At 49.1% G+C, this 9963-nt stretch overlaps 1 long non-coding RNA gene across 1 annotated transcript; it reads right to left on the bottom strand.

Annotated features, from left to right (window-relative positions):
- Positions 1-741: 741 nt before the first annotated feature.
- Positions 742-8853, bottom strand: LOC112533263. Its single transcript, XR_006931202.1, has 2 exons — positions 3863-8853; positions 742-1805 (listed from the first exon to the last, which is right to left on the bottom strand). It is a non-coding gene; the product is annotated as an uncharacterized LOC112533263 (long non-coding RNA).
- Between the last annotated feature and the right edge of the window lie 1110 nt (positions 8854-9963).

The following is a 9963-nucleotide window of genomic DNA, read 5'->3' as shown; positions in this document are numbered from 1 at the left end:
GAGAACAGGGTAGAAAGGCTTTTGGTTTTGGGCCTGGAACAAAGCTCACTACTTGAGATAAACAAATGGGGGAAAGGAATTATCGAAGAAAGAGCTGGCCACAGGCTTTGTTATGAGCTTCACTGTAGGACAATGAGAAACTCGGGTAACTTAAACCAATGTGAATGCAGACCAGGCTCTGAAAGGAAGAGCAGATGATCAGGGTACCTTACAGAAGAAAATGTCCTGTCTGTCTGTCTGCCTAACTGGCTTTCCAGACTTCCAGTGTTGCTCTTATACATGGAGCAATGGACATGAACAACATCCCAAGCCTCGGGTGAGGGGACTCAGCCATGAGTTGCCCAGTTCAGCCACGCTGTGTAGCACACCTGCCTCTATGAGGTGCAGTAGTTGCATCAGCAAGCTCTGAAACATATGAGTGCAAGACAACATGTAGGTGTTGATGTGGCCAGTGTGTTTTACCTGCCAGATGTGATGTGCTTTTATACACTCACAGCCAGAAGCTGCATGTGCTGGGGAGACTATACACCTAACAAAATATATCTCTGAGTGTGAAAATTCCAAGTATCTTATTGCAAGTCATGTACCAAAAATGTTTTCAAATAAGAGCACCTTGTCCAAGTCTCTTCTTTAGTAAGCAGGTGATAGTAATCCCTACCTAGTGCCAGTGTGGGAGCTGAATTGCTTCAGGTAGGCCAGCAGAGATGGGGAGAAATCAGAAATGAAGTGAGAAATACAGCATTTGTTAAAAGAACAGCATTTATTTCTCTGTGGGAGGGGGGAAAAAATGGAGAAATAATGAAACCTCCATTTCCACAGTGTTGTGTTAACGGCAACAAAAACAGCTCATACAAATAATCCGCATGCTAAGTGAATTTAAAGGAATTACTATGAAATGAATGCCAGCTTGCTTCTCTGCAACTTGCAGAGAACAGTCACCAAAACCCCTCGGTAGCATTTCCTGAAAGGCTTATAGTTGTGTGCCAGCCCCTGCACACATCCTTATGACCTCAGTGTCCCCCAAAGGAGGGTGGTAGGGGTGATAACCCCTCCCAAAGTTCTGTTACCTGTGCTATTCGAGTGCTTCTTATCTCACTGATACCCTATCAGCCCTGCTCAGGGTGCGGTTGGTGAGATAGCCAAGTGGTACAATTAGCAGTAATTAGCTTAATGGGAAACCTTAGGACAGAACAGGTTTGTGTCTCTTGGTTCTTTCGGAGAAGCCAGTAGGGTTGTGCAGACATCAGCCTGGAAATCACAACGAGTTTTGTGCTGCCAGTTCCCTTTTTATCATTGCATGTGATGGGGCTGGGTTTGGGCTTATGGCAAATGTGGGGATGGAGAAGGTGATCTCCACCCTGGGATGGCTCAAACCTCCATGCAACTGCTCACCATGGTGTTGTAGGGGCACTGCTCTTATTGAATCCAGGGGGGATGGTCCATGGCATCTGGACCACAAGGCATTTAGCTAGGACCTGCTGCTCCCCACTGAGCTGCCAGGATGAGGAAATCCACAGATGGTGGGAGCTGGCTCTGTCATCAGTGCACCCTACAGCCAAAAGAGCCTCCATAAGGTTGTGGTTTGGGAAATTTTGGGTGCACGTGTGCTGATTTGCTTCTCAGGGAAGCCTGCCCCCATCACTGCCCCCCTCCACTTCCAAACACTCACCTTTGAGGTGAGAGTTGTTCTTATCCCACCCATAGTGGGGCCAGGATGTCCTCCATTCACAGTTAAAGCCCCATTGCATGACGTTCCCAAACGCACAACATGGCTGTGACAGTCCTTGGAGCTGCTGGCCAGAAACCTGTAAAGCAGAAGGGAAATTGTTTTGGTGGCAGAACAACAAATACTCAATAAAGCACAGCTTGTTTCTGTGCTTTTTTTCTGTGGTTCTGTGCTGACTTTTCGTCCCTTAATTCACAGCAGGAGTGAGGCTGAGTGTAGTAGAGATTGAGCATGAATCCTCTGTGTTTTGCTAATGGGAACAATTACAGCAGTTTCTTCTTTTTCTTTTGCCAAGCTGTGATACGAAATAATTTGCTGGGTTCCTGTTTCTATGGAAACAATTAGTTTCATACTATTTTTATATTGCACATCAATGAAGTGATTAACTAAGTGAAGGCCAACACTTCATAAATGTACTGTCTCACGCAATAACCATGTAGCTACCAAGTGCCACAGCTAAATGTGCTTGAAATGCAACGAAGCCTACTTCACAAAGCACTTAGGAGTGTGTGAATATTTATTGATCTGATATGGCACACGGCTCGTGAGCCAAAAATACCAAATGTGGGCGGTTAGGTGCCTGTTTTTTGGGTTTCTTTTAGCAGAAAATCCCATTTTCTGGAAGGGTGCTTCGAGGCAGTGAAGGGTTGAAGGACCTGTTGTGTAATGCAGATGGGCTTCAGCTGCTGATGGTGCTGAGAGCTGCCATCCCACAAGCAGAGAAAAGCCGAGGGTGGATGGCTTGCAGTCCCTGTGCTCGGTGTGATCACAGGGACGTGCCTGGTCCCCAGCCTTTCTCCGAGGACTCGATGCATATTTTCTCCTTAAAACAAAATATACAAAGAGTCCGCTCAGCACGGAGTGGAATTCGGGACTCTGCCCGCTCCCTCTCAAGCACATCTGGGAGCCTTTCCCTCGCAGAGCCGAGCAGCTGCACCACCAGGGAGGGCGGAGGGAGGAGGGAAGGATGCAAGCTTCCATGTAGGAAAGCAAGGGCTGGAATGGGAATTGTACTCATGGATGCTACAGTGGGTGGTTTGGCCTCGGGGCTGTTGAATGGGAACGGAACCACTGGGGATGGCACCCAGCCCCAGGGAGATACAGCTTGGGCTGGGATGGATGGGGCTGGCTTCCCGGAGCTCAGGCTTAGTGATTCAACCACTTGCAGTAGCAGTTGGGATGGTTTACTGCAATGAGTAGTTAGGGAAGAATTCACCACACAACCCACTCTATTGGACAGCGAACCCTTAACTTCATTGGGAAAAGGTTGGAGTCTTCATCTGCTATGTAGAGATCAGCTCTTACAGGAAAGGAAATGACATTTTCCTCTTCATTCAGGAAAAAAATTATACACAAATGTCTGTGCAAAAAGTCATTTTGTAAACCCATTTTCAGTTTAACAGTTTAAGAAAATTAGAATTTTGCTTGGAATGCTCTCTCTTAATTGAAATGTCTCTTGGAGTGATGCAAGTACAGTCTCTCCTTGTTCTTGATGATAGTCAGGCCACGTCCAGAGACCCCTTTGCAGCTGTTTCTTGGATGAAGGCAGTTAGTGGCCCTTCCAAACAAATGCAGCAGAAATTTCAGAGAAAAATTCCATCTGAAATCATTCTTTGACCCAAACATAGAATAGGTCTGGGTTGAAAAGAACCACAATGATCATTGAGTTTCTACACCCCTGCTACGTGCAGGGTCGCCACCACCAGACCAGGCTGCCTAGAGCTACATCAGGCCCTTCTTCCACCTCTCTTCCATATGGCTTTTCTGTATGACTTTTTTACTGGTGCTGAAAGCATCCTTGTTGCCCTGTGAAGGACCCAGCAATGCACAGCAGGGCTGGCTGTCTTACTGCTCCTGCCTTGCTCTTCTTGGCCCAAGTTGCAGAACCAAGGCCCGAGGGTGCAGAGTATGCATGGACCACCCTCATCCAGAAGGCTTTGAAGCTGGGACTGTGCCTGTGCCTCATGCATGCTTGCATGCAAACAGTGCAGATGGGTGGTGAATCTGGAGAAGAGAACAGGCTCGAGCCTGCATTTAATGGCGAGTGTAAACATCCTCCTGAAATCCCTTTGCAGAGCCAGCCTTCACTGTTCCCCTGCTATTCTCCACTCCCCTTTTACCACCCAACCTCCTGACCTTGCAAAAATATGTCTCTGAAGGGTCAGAGCTTGGGCCTGGAGCAGATGCTGGAGCCCGGGATCAGGGGTGGGTGGCCTGAGGGCTGGACAGAGCAGCATTCCTGCACGGGGGCTCTGGCTGAGATAAGGTAGCCCCATGCTGTGATTTACACCAACGAAGCAGAGCTTGAGTGAGGCCTGCTTGTTCCCTGGCAGACGAGGCAGGAAAAATCCTGTGGAATAAAACCCTTTCAATCTGTCAGTAATGGTTTGCAGTAGAAAAAACATCTAATTATATATAGCTAAAAGCACCATGCTGGTCTGGACCACAAGCCGTCGCCCACATCGCCTCTAAGCCCAAATGCACTGAAACACACCAGTGGCTGAGCTGATTTATTTCTGCTTTGGTTAAGCCTGGCCCAGATCCTACTGGTTTTGCAGTTTTTAACTGGATTTCCATAGTCTTCCTCTCCTAAAACTGCTGTGACAGAGACCGGAGAACATATCTGCACAAGACCCTCTCTTCTGCCACAGCTTGCTGTTGCCCCCATGCCGTGTGGATGCATCTGGGTTCAGATGACAGGCAAATTCAGGTTTTAGGATTGTATTTTTGGGCTGCAACGCCTTAAATCCAATCCTTTTACCAATCTTTTAAACCCCTGCTTTACTATATCTACACAAAGGGTCTGGGGAGAGAAGCACCTGTGGAAGGAGATCTATAGGGAGACTATCCCCATACCACAACCCAACAAGTCCAGGGAGATAATCCCACTGCTAACACGAAGAGAAATTGGAGAGATTGGTATGGAAGCATGGTTGGCACAGCTGTGAAGAAGGCTTTGGGCTGTGCACAACATGACCACCATGTGCATTTGCAGAATCCCTCTGGCTTGGGGCCCGTTGATGGCTCAAGATTCTCATCTAGGAAACACATTTCCACACTGTTGGGTGTTTGTTGAGCAATAGGTTTAAGGAGAGAGAAGTCCGGATTAGTCTGAGTTACAGCTACACTTTTAAGGTCATGCTGAGAATGTGACACCAAAACCAGGACCGAATTCTTTTGATATATAAAGAAAACCTTCATCGAGCACAGCAGATGACTTTGGAATTTGAGCACTTACTACATTTTTCCCCGTGTATTTTATTACTCAATTTCTGCTCCCATGAAGAACACCAAATTCTCTTCCTTCTTTCCAGGCAAGCCAAATAGAGGTAACACAAATGGCCAGGTCCTCAGCCTCCCAGAGTTTCTCCCATTGCTCCAGAGCAGGACAGCAGATTGCCTTAAGCCTATCTAAGGGATTCCATCGAAACGAATCAGGTAACAGATAGAAAACATACAGTTTACACGGCAGCATGCAACAAAGAAATCTTCCCTTAGCAAAACAATAGGGCCATTGTATTCCTGCCTGAGCAGTCAGCAAACTCTGCCATCCGGGGCTGCAATGAATTAAAGGCTGTTCTGCAGCAGATACAATTGCTGCTAGTTACACAGAAAAGCACGTTGTCTGGGCGTCTGCAGCATGCTGAGTGCATGCGTTCTTGTTCCTAGCATAGTCAAAACCTACTGAATGGTTGAGGAAAAGGCAATTAGCAGACTTGAGTGATTCAGCTCCGTGCCCATTTCTCCTGTTCCACAGGATTCTCAGTAATGCAATGTAGGAATGCTTACAGACAAAGCAGCCACTGAGCTGATGGCAGAGTCTGAGAGCCTGGTTGGATGGGCACAAGGGCACCAACAGCTCCTCTGCTGCCTGAACTATCCATATGCATGGCTGCTGGGCTTTGTCCTTGGAGGTTTTCAAGGCTCAGCTACACAAAGCTATAGTGGACTGATCTTGCATGAACCATGGATCTGCTTTGAGCAGGAGGTTGTGTTGGAGCCATCTGATGTCTCCCTGCAACCTGAGGGCATCTAGGCGACGGGTTATGCAGGACAGGGTATCAGCAAACTGACTTCTTTCTGCCATTGAATGCCATTGCTCGTTGGCCTTGGGCAAGGTACTAAAGCTTTCCTTGAGTGTATCTCCAACTCTAGTTGGCCAACGTGCTCTGCTCTGAGCATGCTGTTCTCTGTCAGTGGTGTAGGGGCTGTCTGGCAGTGGGTGCTGGGGCATTTCCATTGGGGTCCTCAAAGCCACCAAAAAACTGCTCCTCCTTGGACACCAGAAAAGGTTAAACCCAATCAGTTGGCAGTGATGTCCCCCCAACAGTAATTAGGGATTACTGTGGGGAAGAAGAGATCAAACCCTGGTGGTGTGAGTTAGGAAGTGAAATGGAAAGGGGAATAGCTAGAATGATGTGAATTTCTCCATCTCAGCACTGAAGGAGTGTGACAATGGGCCTAAATAATTCAGAGCCTTGGTTTCACTTGGGAAATTCCAACCAAACGGGCTCGATGCTTAAGTTTTGCCTTCAGGTGTAAATTGCTGCTGGGGATCTCTATCACCAGAGCTGATCCTGAGCTCCTGCCTTGCCTCTCCAAACCTTAATGAAGATGGGAAGAGGGAGGCGAGACCTGTGAAAGCACTTTCTCCTGCATCCCCGTTCCCAGAGCACGCGCATACCATGTGTCATGCTGAAACTGGATGCACCTGCTAGAGGAGCTGTGTGGGGGCAGGCATTATGCGCCAGTTATAAATCCTTGGGCTATCAACAGCCTTCAGTAAACATTTGGACAATCCTTCCTACCTCTCGCTCGTCCAAATATTTGCATCAAGTGGGGCTGTGAGCCGTTTCCTGACATGCTGAGTATCTAAGAATATCCCCGGATCGTAGGTCGGTTCCAGCGCGCCGTGATGGATCGTCTTATTGGTTGAAATAAATGGATGGGGAGAAAGAAGGAAAAATCTATCTGTCTCCCGATAATAAACCCAGGTCAGGATGGAGGGAAATGGCTTGAGGTTGCAAATGGTGTTTTTAGAGGGCTTTCAGGACCTGATCTGAAGCACCCAAGGGTTAATGATGAGCAGCCCCAAGCGCTAGCAGCGGGTAGGCTCCCCTTGGTGAATCTCTTGGAAGAGCAGTGGAGGATGCCCTGAAAGCTTCCTTCCTGCAGTGCTGAGCGCAGGGCTGGAAGCAGCCTGAGCCAACTTCGGATGTAAAACTGGAGCCTGCTCCAGCAGAGCCGGGTTTGGCAGCTCCTCCTGCAGAGCACAGCATCCTCCAGGTGAGCTGCAGCGCATGGGGCTGAAGGCTGCGTGCGAGCTGCTCCATGCAGCGAGCTGCCAAACCAAAATACATGTATATATATCCCTTTTTTTCTTTCTTTTTTTTTTTTTATTTTAATGCAGGAAAGCAGCTTAGGCTCCACTTTAGTGGTTCGTAGGGTTTCCTGCATGCAAAACCTGTGTTTAAAACTACTGTGCTAAATAAGAGTGCTGGGAGGATGGAGCACAATAATTTCAGCCTTCCACTCTGAGCTCAGCGGGAACTTCACAGCTAAATATACACTGCAATAAGCCAGTGGATTTTCTGATAGCACAGCAAAGGAAATGTTTGACCCTCGGCTTAATTGCAGGATAAAGCTGCTCAGGGTGTAATGTGGCTTTTCCACTGCAGCTTCGGTTTTGCGCTACGCTTTCCTCCCCTCTCAATAAAACCAACAAGCCAGTGATACATAAAAGCAATGCAACCATCGTGTGCTATAAGTGTAGATATTCACAGTGATGTGAGCAAACTCCAGTTTGGGGGGGGGGGTGTTATTCATCCCCCATTTACCCCCACCCAACCCAAGGTGATTTTCTCCAGCATCCCCTCCCCGCCTCCCATCGCTTCCATTTGGAAGCCCCCAGCTCCGCGCCCTCTGTGCACAGACTAAACAACATCTGCAAAGCTGCCTCTCTCCCTTCCAGCCCTCCCGGGGAAGGAGCTGCTCCCAGATGGACAGGAGAGAGACGGTGTCACCGAGGAGGGCTCCGGGGCTCGGGGGGGAAGGGTGGGGGATGCCGGGGAGCAGCGATGTGGCGGAAGCATAAAGCACCTGTTGGGAGGCTATTTAGGGATTAGTTGAGTGCTGACAGACAAATTGGCAAGATTAATAAGAGCAATCAAGGCTGTGTGGGCTCGAGTTGTGAGCTGACATTAATGTGACATCACTTTCATCTGCTTTTTGCCTCGCACCGCATCGCTGGTGCTGCGGCATCATTAGCGCTGCTCGGGAGCGGCGCGGTCGGATGCGGGGTTAGAGGAGGGTGTGCGCGTGAACACGCGTGCACATGTGTGTGCACATGTCTGCATGTGTGTGCCATGGTGGGGACAACCCCCTGTCCCCGTCCTTCAGTGGGTCACCCCATGGGGGCTGCCCATGGGGTGAGCACCTGGGGGTGAGCGCTGGGGGGGGCATCAACCTCCATCCTGCTGCCCCCCACCTCTGCAGGGCCTACCTGGCTCCGACAGCAGTGGTGTTATCCCCAAAGCCAAATGCTGTAGTGTTGACAATCCCTCTGCAGCGTTGCTTAATGTTGCTAGGTTAAAAGAAAAGGGGGGGGATTGACCCGCTCAAAAGAAAGAATGCAATAAAATACAGTTTCATGGAAAAAAAAAACTGCTAGTTTCAGGTGGGAGAATGAAGAAACCCCCTAAGCCTCATGCTGGAACCTACTTCTTTCTGTTGGGAGACAGATCGATGCCATCCAGATATTCTCAGGGAGAAAAAACCACTTTAGGGCTCTCCTCTGCCCCATGAAACATGGGGAAAAAAAACCCTGCACAGCTCCGAAGTGATACTGCCATTGCATAGAGAAAACCTTACACAGGATTGTCGTGTTTTCCCCTTGTTTCCCTTCTTCCCTTAAATCCCTGCTGAGGTTCTGCTTGCCCCGAATTTCGCCCACATCCCCTTCAGACGGCGACTTGTTTACACGGCGATTTTCTTTGTACTTTCAGTCAATGAGGAATCATAACAGTAGTAAAACATCGGAGTGCACAAATCCTCCGGCTGGCCGTGCCGGAGAGCTCTGCTCCACCGACAGCTTTTGCCCACAAAAGGCAAATATTGGGAAGGAAGGCGATGCCAAAGCCGCCTCACTGTTGCTTGCAAAGCTGTCAAGGGGGAGAAACCCTTTTGCCGGGACCCCAAATGCATCCCTCTGTGCTGGGAGTGATCGATCAGCAGAGGAACGTCTGCAAAAATAGGGTTATTTTCTTTGAATCTTCACCAGCACAGCAACGGAAGGGGAGATAGGAGCAGCTGAGGGGGTTCCAGAAGTGATTTTTTTTGTTAAGGAAACCGGAATCAAAGGGACCCCAAAAGGCTCTGAAATCAAAGAAAATCACAGCTCCCTCCTGAAAGAAAAACCCAAAAGCTCTCCGGACCTCCACTTTTAAGCAATGGATGAACTGATTGCTGCACACTTGGCATTTACAAGGGCTGAAATCTATCAGTATTTCTGCCTATTTATCTATTTTTTTTTTTCATGTGGCAAATTGTAAATGGCATTTTTCACTGCCGAATTGGAAGGGGTTTTTGATGCAAATTTCAGGTTGTGCCCAGCAATTCCCGGCAAAGAAAATACCCAAAGGAAAGGATACCCCATCCCTTAGGCGAGGCTTTAGGGACGCGCACCCGTTTGCCACCGGCGCATGGAAACCCCTCTATGGGGTCGGAGGGAGCTCGGAGGGGGTGAGCTGAGCCCTTCCTTTCCCTTTCCAGGAGCAATGGGATCGTTTTCGTTGTTCTGGGGGTAATTCTCGGATAGCTGCTCTGACACCTCTCCCTGCATCCCCACTCCCTCCCCAGCCACACAGGGAAAAACACAGCTCCGAAATCACTGGGTAAAGGGACAGGGGTGGCACGGGGCTCCCCAAACATCCCGTACGTCTTTCTGCTAAAAATAATGCACACACACACATACACGGGAGGGGGGGGGGGGGAAATCATATTTGCTCCTGATTAGGTTTAAAATACACAACGTAGACCAATCCGGCAGCAACATCCCGGGCGTTCAGTGGTCTGTTTGTAATCTCAGACTTTTTCATTAACATAAACACTACTTCAACAAAAATATACACGGCCACCTACGGAGCCGGCCGAGCGAATGCGGGACCGACCGCAGGCAGAGGAGGCGCGGAGCGGGCGCGCAATTTGCGCGGAGCCGCGGGGCAGCAGCGGAGCGGGGC

The sequence above is a fragment of the Gallus gallus genome, chromosome 11 (genome assembly GCF_016699485.2).
Source record: "Gallus gallus isolate bGalGal1 chromosome 11, bGalGal1.mat.broiler.GRCg7b, whole genome shotgun sequence".
Lineage (NCBI taxonomy): Eukaryota > Metazoa > Chordata > Aves > Galliformes > Phasianidae > Gallus > Gallus gallus.
This window is presented reverse-complemented; position numbering and strand designations above follow the sequence as displayed.